A 12,616-nucleotide genomic window follows, 5' to 3' on the forward strand; every position below is an offset into this window, starting at 1 on the left:
ATGAAGCCAGCCCCGAGGAGGGTGGATTGGAGCAGAGGGCGTCCCTGACAGTGGTGGGAGCCAGGGGGAGCTGGGCCATGCCCAGGAGCCCACCTGCCCCAGGCCGCCCCTTTCCCGGGGTGTTCAGTCACTCACGGCCAAATGCACCCCACACGCAGCAGGATGTGGAGCGGGGAGAGAAGCGGTCCCGGGAGCAGCCTTGACCCATCCGCGTGAGCGCTCGGCCACCGTTGCAGTCTGGTCGTGCAGAGATCACGTTTGCGTCTGGTTTTCCTCAAACTTCATCCTGCTGCAGTAAAAGATAAGAGCATTTCTAGCCCGGCTGTAAAAAAGTTCCTAGGCTCCAGTCCATGCCTTGAGCCAAGAACGTTGGGATTAAAGCTGTTCTTTTAATTGTCTAGTGTCATGGAAGCAGCCGCCCAGATCTTTAAAATCTTCGTGCCATTCATGTGTTCAATGGCAGGAGCAATTCAGGCCCTCCAAGCTTTGCCTTCAATGGCACTTCTTTCCAGATGGCCACAGGCCATAATGTAATTCATTAATTTAATTTAATTAGCTGTTTCACCACTACATACCACAGCCTGCTAGATTCCCGACCCTGGATACTAACTGGAGTTTCACTACCTTCGGACCCAGCAAGCCCTGATCACTATTTCCCCCATTTCCCTGCGGGTGTGTTGTCTGAAACCCACCCCGCAGACCAATTTCCAAACCAGTCAAGTCCCCCGGTGGAAAACAATGGAAACTGACGCTCACTAATTGAAGCAGGACAGGAATTTGTTGGAAGGACACCAGCCTGGCTCAGGGAAAGGGCAGCTGTAGAAGGAGGCTGGCCAAGATGCGTGGAGATGCATGGTTCCGGGGCTGTTGCCCGGGCCACGGTCGCTGGACGTCACATCCTGGGCACGGCTGCACTGTCCTCTGCACCCTGAATTCAGTGCTGGCAGGAGCCTAACGGAGCCCAGTCCCGTGCCTGCTCCAGGCTGACCTGGGAAGGCTCAGGCTCTGTCCTGGGAGGATGGCCGCCGCCCTGTAAGGTTCAGGCCATTAGCTAGTCCCACAAGCAAGAAAGGGGGTTGAATGCTGAGTGGGGTTGCGGGGGTGAGGGGACCTAAAAACTGCCAATGTTACCCTTGGCTAGGCACCATGCTGATATTTTTGCCTGCCTTTCCTCCATGGAATCTTTCACAATTGCCTTTTGAAGGCTATTACTTTTATCAACCTCATTTTGTGGCTGGGGAAGCAAGCTCTGAGTCTCTTCATCAATAAGAAACCCAGATTTTTGGGGGGAGGGGCTTCCTGTGAGGACCGGGCTGTGCACCATGGATGCCAGATGTTTCAGAGTGAGGCTCCTGGAGGGGTTGTCCTGGATTTAGGCCAGCCTTGGTCACTGGGTCTTGCACAGGCCAAAGGAGCCTGTCCTGTCTGAGCACTTCCTAATTCTAGATGTTCCTGCTGTTGGTTTGTCAGGGACAGGTCTCGGACCAAGGCGACACCATCCCAGGGACTGTGACAGACACAGCTGAGTCAGAAAAATTCTCTCCCAAAGCAGACAGTACATTAGGAGCACGTGCTTTCTGCCAGGCCACAGCTCAGGGTGAGTCTGTCAAGAAGCTGGTACCCACTGCTGTGGAAAGATGTGAGAGAGATGCTGGTTTCTGAGCCCCTAACCCTATCAGTTGGAAGAGGAGGGGTACCTGGGGTGCTCACTTGGTTAAGCCTCCGACTCTTGATTTCAGCTCAGATCCTGATCTCAGTGTCATAAGACCAAACCCCACACTGGGCTCTGCGCTCAACATGGAATCTGCTTGAGATTCTCTCTCTCCCTCTCTCTCTCTGCGCCCTCCCCCTATTGCACTCTAAATCAATCAAGCCATCCATCAATCTAGCCATCCATCAATCTCAAAAAAAAAAAAAAAAAAACAGAAGCCAGCCAGAGCCCAAGCATTGACACAGGGGCCTACTGCTGGTGGCCCAGGTCTCCCCCATCAGACTAGGAGTTTCTGACTCTGAGATGTTCTCCCTTCTGAGACTGGGGAATCCTTCGAGTTGTGTGACTTCTCTTTCAGCTCTCAGGGGTTGTGTGTGCAGGGTAGGGCTTGGGCATCTAAGGGTGCGATGTCTCTTCCCTCAGACTAGGCAGGGCTGAGTGTTCTAAGAGGTCAGTGTCAGCAAAGCCAAACTGGAACTAACAGAACTGGATGGAACCTAATCATCTCCCAGGGGAAACTGAGAGAGAGGGGCGGGGACCTGCTGATTTCATCCCCCAGAGAGTAGCTGACCAGGACAGTATCCCAGGGCTCCTGCCTCTCAGCCAGGAGGAATTAGGGTGACAGCATGAGGTGTGGCCTCGGGAATGCAGCTCCGAGAGTCAGTCAGGAGTAGGCAGCCCTATGGGGCCCCAGGCTTGGCGCTGCGCTGCCCACCCCACCCATTGGAAGTGCCTTCTATTGTTCTGTCCTGTAGGTTTGAGTTCTTGGCCAGCCTCCTGGGTGATTGCCTCATTCCACCAAGGCCAACAGATGTGCACAGCTGGAGGCTGAGCCGTCAGTGGAGTTCAGCTCTGCCCATCATGGGCCTAGGCTGCAGGAGATGGAAGTTTGAGTTCTGGTCCTGGCTGCCCCCTTTTCCCTGGTTGTGTGGCCCTCAGCAGGGCCTGGCCTGGGCCTCAGTTTCTTCTCTGTCTAATGGGGGAGGCTCTTGATTCTTTCCTCAGACATTGAGGACCCATGATGTGTCCGGCTTTGTGCTGGGCCCCGGGCACAAGACAGACCCAGTGGTCCCAGCCTTCAATGAGTTTATGCGCCATGGGGGGCTGACATTGAGCATCTGTAGCCAGTTTGATGAGCTCCCTGACTATAAGGGCATTAACAGGAAACAGTTTCATTTTTCTCCAGTTACGGGCCCCAACTGTTCAGTGTCAGATCCCAGGGTGTCGTGGTCACACTGTTATTACACGGCCATCTGTTCGAGATCCTCATCCCAGGGGCAAGTCAAAGCTTTCCTTTCCTTTGTTTCCGGATGACAGACTTGTGGGACTAGGAGTGCCTGTGTGTTTGTGTGTGCGCAAACAGAGCGTGGGTTCTTTTCTGGTTCCTAGTATCTTGGGAATATTCAAGAATACATAGTCTTGTTCTGGGATATTTCCCTCCCCTTGCCATTTTTTTCAAATTTAAATTTAAATGTTTATTTGTTTAAAATCGTGGTAAAATGCACCTAACATAAAATCTGTAATTTTAGTACTGGCCTAAGGCACTAAGCGCACTCGGTGTTATGCGGCCGTCACCCCTGTCCATCTCCAGAACTTCATCATCGCCCCCAAAGAAATCCACCTCCATTTTTAAATAAGAGCAGTATTGAGATGTAATTCACATAACAATTCAGTTGTTTAAAGTGCACACCTGAATGGGTTTGAGTATAGTCGCAAGAGTTGTGCATACAGCACCACAATCCCCCTTTCAAACATTTTCATCCCGCCCAAAAGAAATCCCGTCTCCACGGGAAGCCTTCCACTACAGCACCCCCCCCCCCCAGCCTGCTGCCAGTCTACATTCCACCTGTGGTCTGCCTGTTCTGCACATTTCACGTATACGGAATCATCCAATATGTGCCTTGTACGTCTGGCTATTTGCGCTCAGTGCCGTGGTTCTGACTTGTGTCTGTGTGGAAGCAGGTCCTTCATCCCCCCTCTCTGTTAAGACACAGATGTAGAGGCTGAGGGAATCAGGGCTCACGAGATGACATCTCCTTGTCTGCCGTGGCTGGGTTCCTCCTTGGGGATTGAGCCTGCCCACTGCCGGTGCCCTCAGCAGGACAGGGGTTTGAATGCTGGCTCTCTGCTGGGCATGTGGATGTGCTTTTTGGGGGTCCTGTGGACTCCCCAGCCTCCAGAGTCCCCTGATATGGATATCTGTCCTCCCCAGGATATCCTGATGTGGATGACCTCTCCCCAGACGCTGATGGCAGCCGTCTGCCTTATGGTTCCTGCCACGGGACCCATGTGTGGCGGGATACCTTCTTGGATGGATACCAACGATAGTGCAAGCCCAGCTCTTTTCTGTGGCCTCTACTGACCCTTAGTGGGGCACAGGCAGCAGGCTGCCCCCTTGCTAGTTCCTTCCAATGTGCCATTTCTCTCTCTTCTCTCCCGCCCTGCTCAGGTGGAACCGGAACAGTCTGGCCCACCAGCAACTATTCCCAGGGGGGAGATGCCAACCTCACCTCCTGGCAGGGAACTTCTTACTTCCATAACACAGGATGTTCCTGGCACCTCTCCCACAGGCTGAGGAGGGGTCCCTTTGTGAAAAGGGAGACCCAAGCAGGGTGTCTGTCCTGCCCCCTCTGCCCACCCATTCTTTCTCTTATTCTGTCTTTCCCTGGGAGCCTGTGTGGGGTGGGGTATAAGCAGGCTGTTGGTCCATCTCAGAGACATAGGAAGCCACACTGGCAAGAGTAGTAAGGGCCTCAGTGCTGGAAGGCCTGGGTTCTGGGCCCCACACTGTCCCTCCCTGGGCCGTGAGCCAGGAGCTGTCTCTCCTCTTTTTGATGGTCAGTTTCCTCCTTTGTGAAATACTCACCCTTCTTACTTTATCTCTATTTTACAGATGGCTCAGAGATGGGAAGTAAGGCCAGGGTGCCCAGGTCCCCCAGATCCAGCCCGGGGCTCTTTGCTCTATACCTGGTCATCATCCTCCCAGAGGTCTGGGCAGGGCCAGTCCCGGGGGACTCATGGAATGCTGTTGATGTAGACACCCAGATTTCTGTAGGCTGGTGCTCCTGGGGCTCTCATGATAGTCAGGCTTGATGGGGGGCATGGAATATAGCCTGAGACACCCACCCCTTCCCTGCACGCACCTCTGTGCCTTCCTGGGAGCTGGCTCTGATTTCCCTGGGGCTCCATCTGATCTGTGCAGACCGTTCCCTGCAAACACGAGACCAGCAGTGCTGCCGCATTCCCCAGGGCCTTGTACCTGGGTTCCTCCTTCCCACATACTGCATACCCACGTGAGCCTGCAAATGCCGGGCCCGGGGTGTGAGCGGGAGACAGATGAGTGAGGGGGTCTGGAGCATGGCACTGCAGCAGGGGTGGACCTTCAGCTGGGCGGAGGGCGGGGTGTGTCTCTCCTCACTAGGTTTCTCCTGCCTACTCTCAGGGCAGGTCTCAGGCTGAGAGGCAGGGGAGTCAGAGGCCTGATGGTCGTCAGTCCATCTCAGACTCAGATTCCCAACCCTGAGCCCCAACCCAAGGCTTAACCCTGACTCTGTTTCCAGGCCAAGACCCAAACCGGCCCCTGGAGAGAGCCTTGCCCCGACCTCCATGCTAAGCTCTAATTATCATCCCTAGTCTGAGCCCTGGTCCTGGTTCCAGATTGGGCCCTGGCCTTATTTTAAGACTGAACCTCAATCTTTTTTCCAGACTTCTCTTTGACCCCAGTTCCAGGCTGAGTTCTGACCCAATTCCAGACCATTTCTTGGTTCCAGGCTGAACCCTTATTAGAGAGGAAGCTCTAAACCTAGTCCCCAAACAAATCTTGGCTCTGGTCAGAAATCCAGTCATTATCCAGCCCTAACTTCTAGTCCTGACCTCTGTCCTTCACTGAACTGTGACCGTGGCCAGAGACTGATCTCGAATTTCCAAATAACAAGTCAATTCTTGACCTGAACCCTAACCCAGGCGGGAGCCAGGATCCCTTCAGAGGGCAGAGACGGTGCTGGAACTAGAGGGGATAGGAGCATTTCACCGGGCAGAACTGTAGGCACTGTGTGCGCGGGTGCCGAGGGGAGAACAGAGACCGCCGGTGGCCGTCTCAGAGAAGAGACTGACGAGGACAGCACCCAAATGGGAGTGGGGTGTGGGAGGGCTCTGGAATTAGGCTGCACAGCTCTGCTTCTAATCTGGGCTCTCTCATTTGCTGTAACCTTACTTTGGGTGAGTCCACTGGCCTCTATGAGGTGGTTTCTTCACCCTAAAACGGACCCACTGCTTTCCTCAGCGGTCGTGTAGCTCCCAAGAGCACTGCTGTCCCTCTGGCCCTTCGGTTTTTCTCAGGTACTGTCCCCTTTGCCTGAACAGCTATTCTTTCCTTGCTCACCCCTCCATCCCCAAGGTTAAATGCCCCTTCCTCTAGGAAGTCTTCCTGAAGCTCCTTGTGGTGGACACACGATGCACCGGGTGGATCGCCCTTCAGCGAAAGACTCAGTGTCCTGGGTCTGGGGTGCTGCCCCCAGACAGCCCACACCCTCCGGCCACCACCCCGTTCAGGGCTGCCCGTGTCTGGTGACTGCTCAGTGACCACTAGCAGCAAGGAGAATCCAAGAACTCCTCCCAGCCATCCCAACCAACTCAGGATGACTCTGAAGGGCTGTTCCCACTTCACTGCTCCCCTAGGGGCCACTGAGGTCCTCGGACCAGGACTGGGGTCTCCCCTCCCTTCCACAGGTGTTGATCTCAGAACCCTCCCTATTAAGCACCTACATGCTGACCTCCCTTGAAATGTCTGTCTCAAGAGAACCCAGCTTGTGACTCCCCTAGTCCAAGTCTTAAGTCACTTCCACAGTGCGTGGTCATCTCCTTTGTAACACTCATCATAATTTAGGGCACTTGCCTGTTTCCTGTCTACTTCCACTAGAGTTCTCATGCAAGGGGGCACACACACACAGCACTCACACCCCTTGAGGCAGGTTGAGACCACCAGAGAGTAACTGAGAGGCAGAGAAATAGTAGAGCATCTGCAGCCCCTCGAACTCTCCCCATCTTCAGCGTGGTCCTCAACATGGCCAGTGTTTCAGCAGAGAGGCGCCCCCCACAAAAAGTGGGGCAGACGTGCGACAGTTCCTGGGACGAAGGACGAAGGACCTACTCATCACTCTTGAGTTAAGAGCAACTTCTCTAAGTAATAAATACATTGAGGGAAGTGTGGACTCTGGGAGAACCTCGAGGGTCTCGGCATGCAGGAGCACCAGTATTTGCCGAAGCAGACGTGGGTGGTTCCTGCCAGACTGGCCTGGTCCAGCCAAGTCAGCTCTCTGCTGCGCTACCAAAAGTGAGAGGGAAGTTGGACCCCACCAGAGCCCCCCAGGCTTGCTTCTCATAAGGGTACACACCTCATGAGGGTAGGACCTCAGTCTGTCTTGTTCCATGCTCAAGAAAGTGTATGGGTGCCATACGGATAGATCAACACATAGATCAGTGAATAAGGGACGGAAAAGCAATTTACAAACCTGAAGCATTATGCAAGGTAGAGGATAATTGGGGAAAAATGCTTCTTCCAGGAGTTACTCCTTAGGAAGGGTAAAGGAAAAAAAAAAAAAAAGGTCTATTAATAGACCCGATTAATAAACATTCAGCCAAGGTAAATGTTAACAGGAAGTACCTCTACAAATGTTTCGGTCTCTCCGGCAGCTCAGGGTAGGCTGGCATGCAGGAAAAGAAGGCATCCTCCCTTCTGTTTGCTCAAGGCAGCCTTGTTCTTAGGGCAGCCTGCTCCTCGAGTCCCAGGGTGGGGGCCCCTGTCCAGGCTTGCTGCTCCCAGCTACTCTCGCTCCTTAGAAATTCGCTAAACATACCACATTGGTTTGTACCTCAAGGCCTTCCCCCTTGCCATTGTCCATCTTCCCCTCACTTCCTTTAGGTTTTGGTACAAATGTCACCTCCTCAGAGAGGCCTTTCCTGACCCCAATTTAAAATAGCAGTCGCTGTCGTCCCTCCCCATCACTACTCATTTCTCTCTCTCTCTTTCTTTTAATTCCCAAACTCTTTTATTTTTTTAAAAATTTTAAAAAGATTTTATTTATTTATTTGAGAGAGAATGAGTGAGAGAGAGCATGAGAGAGGAGAAGGTCAGAGAGAGAAGCAGACTCCCCAGGGAGCTGGGAGCCCGATGCGGGACTCAATCCTGGAACTCCGGGACCATGACCTGAGACAAAGGCAGTCGCTCAACCAACTGAGCCACCCAGGCATCCAAATTCTTGAACTCTTTTAATTTATTGAAGGGACTCAGTACAGCCTGAAATTGTATATATGGTAGATATGGCTTTTAAAAAAACAATTCTTTATATTTGTCCCACTCTGCCCTCTAGAATGAGGACAGGGACTTTTTCTGTCTTTGTTTACTGCTGTGTCTGCTAGAAGAGTGATGGCCCTTGAGGAGGCACTCGGTAAAACAAACGAACAAATAAGCGAGGGGTGACCTGGACAGAGTCCCTGTCCTTGGCCAGCTTCCCTTCTAATAGGCAGCACTGGCAGCTAACCAGGCAGTCTCTCCCCTGTAGGCTGGGTGGTGTGATGGGGGCAAGAAGGATGCTCTGGGGGCGGTGAGGACAGCATAGAACTCTGCTGGGAGGGTGAGCAAAGGTGTCCTGCATGAGGCCACATCTCACCATTACCTGAGGGCTGAGCGGGATTCCTTTCAAGTGTGGAGGAGGAGGAATGAGTTCCGGGCAGAGGGATGTTCAGCTTCAAAAGCCTGAAAGCAAGAGAGAGCCTGGCAAGCTGGAAGAAGGTAAAGAAATTTCTTGGGACTGGACCAGAGTGGGGAAGGGAGAAGGGATGAAGGAGAGGCTGGGTAGTGGGCTGGGCGGGGGTCCCCTTATGAAGGATCCGGAGCAGACACCAAGCCTGGAATGACATAACTAGATCGTACTTCTGCATACCAGTGTTTTCTCACTGTATCCAACATCTCTTGATCTCTTGTCCCAGTGATCAAGACTGATCACAGAATATTTTACATCTAACCTGACTCACTTTATGTATATGCATTCATTTAAAAGGGAAACCCTTTTTAACACTATCCTAATTTGTGTCAAATACACAAAGTGACAGTATAATGAAATCTAATGAAAATGAAACATTGTTACCTTCCATCTCCTGCCTAAGGCTCTGATCCCAAAGTCTACCTTTTTTGTTAAAACGGGAGATTAAAGAATCAGCAAGGCGCTGAAGACACAATAGCACCCGGTGGGACCTTCTCCTTGACGTGATCATCAGAAAGACGGAAAGAGGAGTCAAAGGGAATATCTTCCTCGCTATGTGATTCAGTGTTACTTCAAGCTGTGTCTGGATTTCTTCTGAGATTATTTTATAACTACATAAAATAATTTTATGCACGACCACTGGAGCAATTTCCACACATTGAGAAACTCACTGTAAGTGTTTCAGGTGTCTTTGACTGAATGGGAGTAGAGTATGGAAGAGGAAATGGGATAAATGGCCAAGAAAACTGAACAAACAAATCCAATTTTATCCCCTAAGCCTTCTTACATTAGAACGCCCACCCACCCATCCAACCACCTGGGCATCCACCTGCCTGCCCCTATGCCCACCCACCTTTTTGCATCTTTTTGCATGTCTGCTTGTCCACTCACAGATCCCATTTACCTACCCACTTGCTCACCTGCCTTCCATTTACCTGATTATATGCACCTGTCTCATCTACCAAATATATGCACCCACTCCCTCCATCTAATACTCTATGAATATTCCATTCCTTTGTCTACCTATCCACCTACCATCCATCCATCCATCCATCCACCCAATGTTCCATCTATCCATCCCACACATTAAATTCCACACTTACTATCTTAACTCCTGGTTCTATTCTTCCTAAAATAGAAACCGAGACCATGACCTCTTAATATTACTGAGTTCTGACCTGGGGTTCATTACCTCTTACAAGCTTCAGTTCTCCCCTGAGCTTTCCCTTGTCCCTAAATGGAATCTCTGAAAATCTTCTTATTCTTGTTGTCCCCGAGCTCTTCCCCTCACACACTCCTCCCCACCATTGGTTTTATTTACCATAACCTTACCAGGGCAGTGTCCTCGATTGTCAAAACTGAAAGGGACTGCAGAGACCACTGAGCCCAAAGCTTTCAGCTTCTAGATGGGAGAGCTGGGGTCCAGAGTGGGTAAAGTCACAGGGTGATCCAGTCATGGTATTAAGAAACTTTTCTTTCCCAAGCTACTTTTTCCCAAGGAAAAGTTTCCCAAAAAACGTTTCTTTCCCCACAAACTACTCATGGTTTTCCAAAAGGGCATCTTGTGGCATCTGAAGACATCATTTCCTTGAGGAGCTTTTCACTCAAGGACATGGACTTCACAGAACAGTGGGTTGTAAGTGGTCTGGTCTCTTACTTCCTATATCCCTATTTCCTAGAGGACAGGACATGTAAGATTTATTTTATTATTATTATTATTATTATTTTTAAGCGAGGGTTGAACTCATAGCCCTGGGATCAAGAATCAGACATTTAACTGACTGAGTCACATGGGCGTCCTGTAAGATTTTTTTTTTTAACACAGGTTTCTGGTGTTAAGAAACAAAGTTTAAATCCTTTGTTCTCATCTAGCACCCTCATTTCATGGACAGGGAATAGGTTCAGAGAGGAGCAGATTCTTGCCCAAAGTCATACGGCAGGTAAGTGACACAGCAGGTTTGCTAACCAGGCTTTCCTGGTCTTGTCTATTTCCTTTGCGGAGCATATGCTGACTTTCGAGGGACCTGAGTTGTGGTTGAGGAAGAGGAAATGCCATCCTTTTACCCCAAGAATTCCCAGACCTAGCTTAGGGAGGGCAAGTGGTCCCATTTGCTGCTTATGGACTGAGGACATTGCTACATTTTAAAAAATCAAATGCAGTCTTCTGGACTCCTAGACTCCCTTCCCTGGGCTCTGACGGCCAAGGGCAGACAAGCAGGGGCACCAATTATACCCCAAGCCTTTCCTTTATGATGGCTCTCTTTCCTTAACAGCTGTCTCCTTTGCTCTACAAAATTCTGCTTGTTAAAGTTATGAGAACTGAGCACACTTTGTTCACTGCGATTGTGGGTTTTGCTGCTGAAATTGATAATCCCTCTTGGGAGAGACATGAGATGCTTTCCTCCTTTGATATGCAGTGTGAATTGCTCTCTGCTCCCTACTGGAGGGTAGAAGTGTCAGGGTTCTGAGGACTCCTCTAGATCAGCTGTATTTGAAACTCAGCCCATCGATGTTCTTTGGGAGCTAAGGGCCAAGCTCCACAACATCGACCTTGTCCCAAAACCTTCCACCCGTACCGCCTGTCACTCTCAGAGTTCTCTGGGCTTGTCAACATTTGCTGAAGCATCATCCTTGTTTATTTATAGGGTGGCTGCATGCAGTGCCCCTGGCCTTTTAACACGGGTGAACTTGTCTTTGCCTGACATAATGCAGCTGTTAAGAGCAGACTCTGGAGTCAAGCGGCCTGAGTTCAAATTCCAGCTGCCCTGTTTACTGGTTGTGCGCTCTTGGGCAAATTATGTAACCTCACTGGGTCTCAGTTTCCTCATCCACAAAATGGAGACATGAACTTATAGGAAGATCAGAGAAGATAGGAGGTAGAAGGTAGGAGATAGAAGGTCAGAGATGTGAAGGAGAGGAGAGAAAAGAGAATCGTGGGCGGAAGAGAACAGCATGTGCAAAGGTCCTGTGGCGAGAGGACACAGAGCTATTCCTAGGGACAGGAAGAAGGCCCGGGATGGTGGAGCTCCTGTAGCTTGCCATGGTCAGCATCTTTTGTAGTATGGCTTCCTGTACTAGAAAGACCAAGAAGCTGGACTTCTTGGCCCCCAGATGGGATTTAGGTCCTAGCACCATGGATGCACCATGGACATTAACACTGTAGACTCATGTCTCTCTGATCTGGGGGCAAGGAGACTGTTTATCTGCAGAAGCTGTTGCCGAGAACCGTGTCTAGAGCCTCATCTGCAAAGAGCTTCACTCAGAGAAGGGATCAGGGCAGAGTTTTGCTCTGGAGGCAGCAGTGGTGGTGCTTCACTCAGAGAAGGGATCAAGGCAGAGTTTTGCTCTGGAGGCAGCAGTGGTGGTGCCAGCATCCTGATTTCCCAGCTGCTTGATCATGGTGGAGGCTGCAGTGTCATTCTGGGATCATTTCTGGAAGCTCCGCCAAGAACCCACCTCTCCAGCCCTCCCCACAGCACCAGAGGTTACTTTCCCCCATATGAAGTTCCTTTCTGCTTAAACGAACTGGAGTGGTTTTTGTGATCAGAAGCTGAGACCGGCTGTGGTGGATGAAAGAGGGCTACCAATTCTTTCCCGTCAAGAAGTAGAGCTGCTTTTCCTCCCCTTCAACCTGGGCTGGGCCCATGACTTCTTAACCAAAAGATAGCGATAAATGTCATACTCTATTCCAGGCCTGGCCTTAAAGTTAAGAGCGAGGCGTTTCTGCTTTTTACCTCCTGGAATGCTCACTTTTGAGACACTCCAGCTGGCATGCCATGAGAATCCCAGGCCAGTCCCCAGCTCACAGTGCCAGTTGTACTCCGAGGCAACAGCCAGCATCTGTTACCAGAGAAGGGAGTGAGCATCTTGGAGAATTGGCCCAGTCACACCTCCCGATGATGTTCATCTCAGAAGAACCATACATCTGAGCCTAGTCAAGCCCAAGAATCACGAGAGGTAAAAACAGGTGTGGTTTTAAGGCACTACGTTTCAGGGTGACTTGTTATGCAGCAACAGATAACTGAAATACTGACTAATGCAGGCAGAGGGAGTAAGAGGAAGTGAGACAAAGCAGGGCAGGTCAGTAGGAGTAGATTACATGGAACCTGGATGGCCACGGTCAGGAGTTCTGTTGTCGTCCTGA

At 50.9% G+C, this 12,616-nt stretch overlaps 1 long non-coding RNA gene across 1 annotated transcript in view; it reads right to left on the bottom strand.

The window, feature by feature from the left end:
• Positions 1-11,770, bottom strand: part of LOC309841586 — a 22,496-nt gene extending 10,726 nt beyond the window's left edge. Inside the window, exon 1 of the long non-coding RNA XR_014299200.1 lies at positions 136-11,770. This is a non-coding gene — a long non-coding RNA (uncharacterized lncRNA). The remainder of the gene's footprint in view (positions 1-135) is intronic.
• Between the last annotated feature and the right edge of the window lie 846 nt (positions 11,771-12,616).

Source organism: Mustela nivalis (genome assembly GCF_964662115.1).
Source record: "Mustela nivalis genome assembly, chromosome: 10".
NCBI lineage: Eukaryota > Metazoa > Chordata > Mammalia > Carnivora > Mustelidae > Mustela > Mustela nivalis.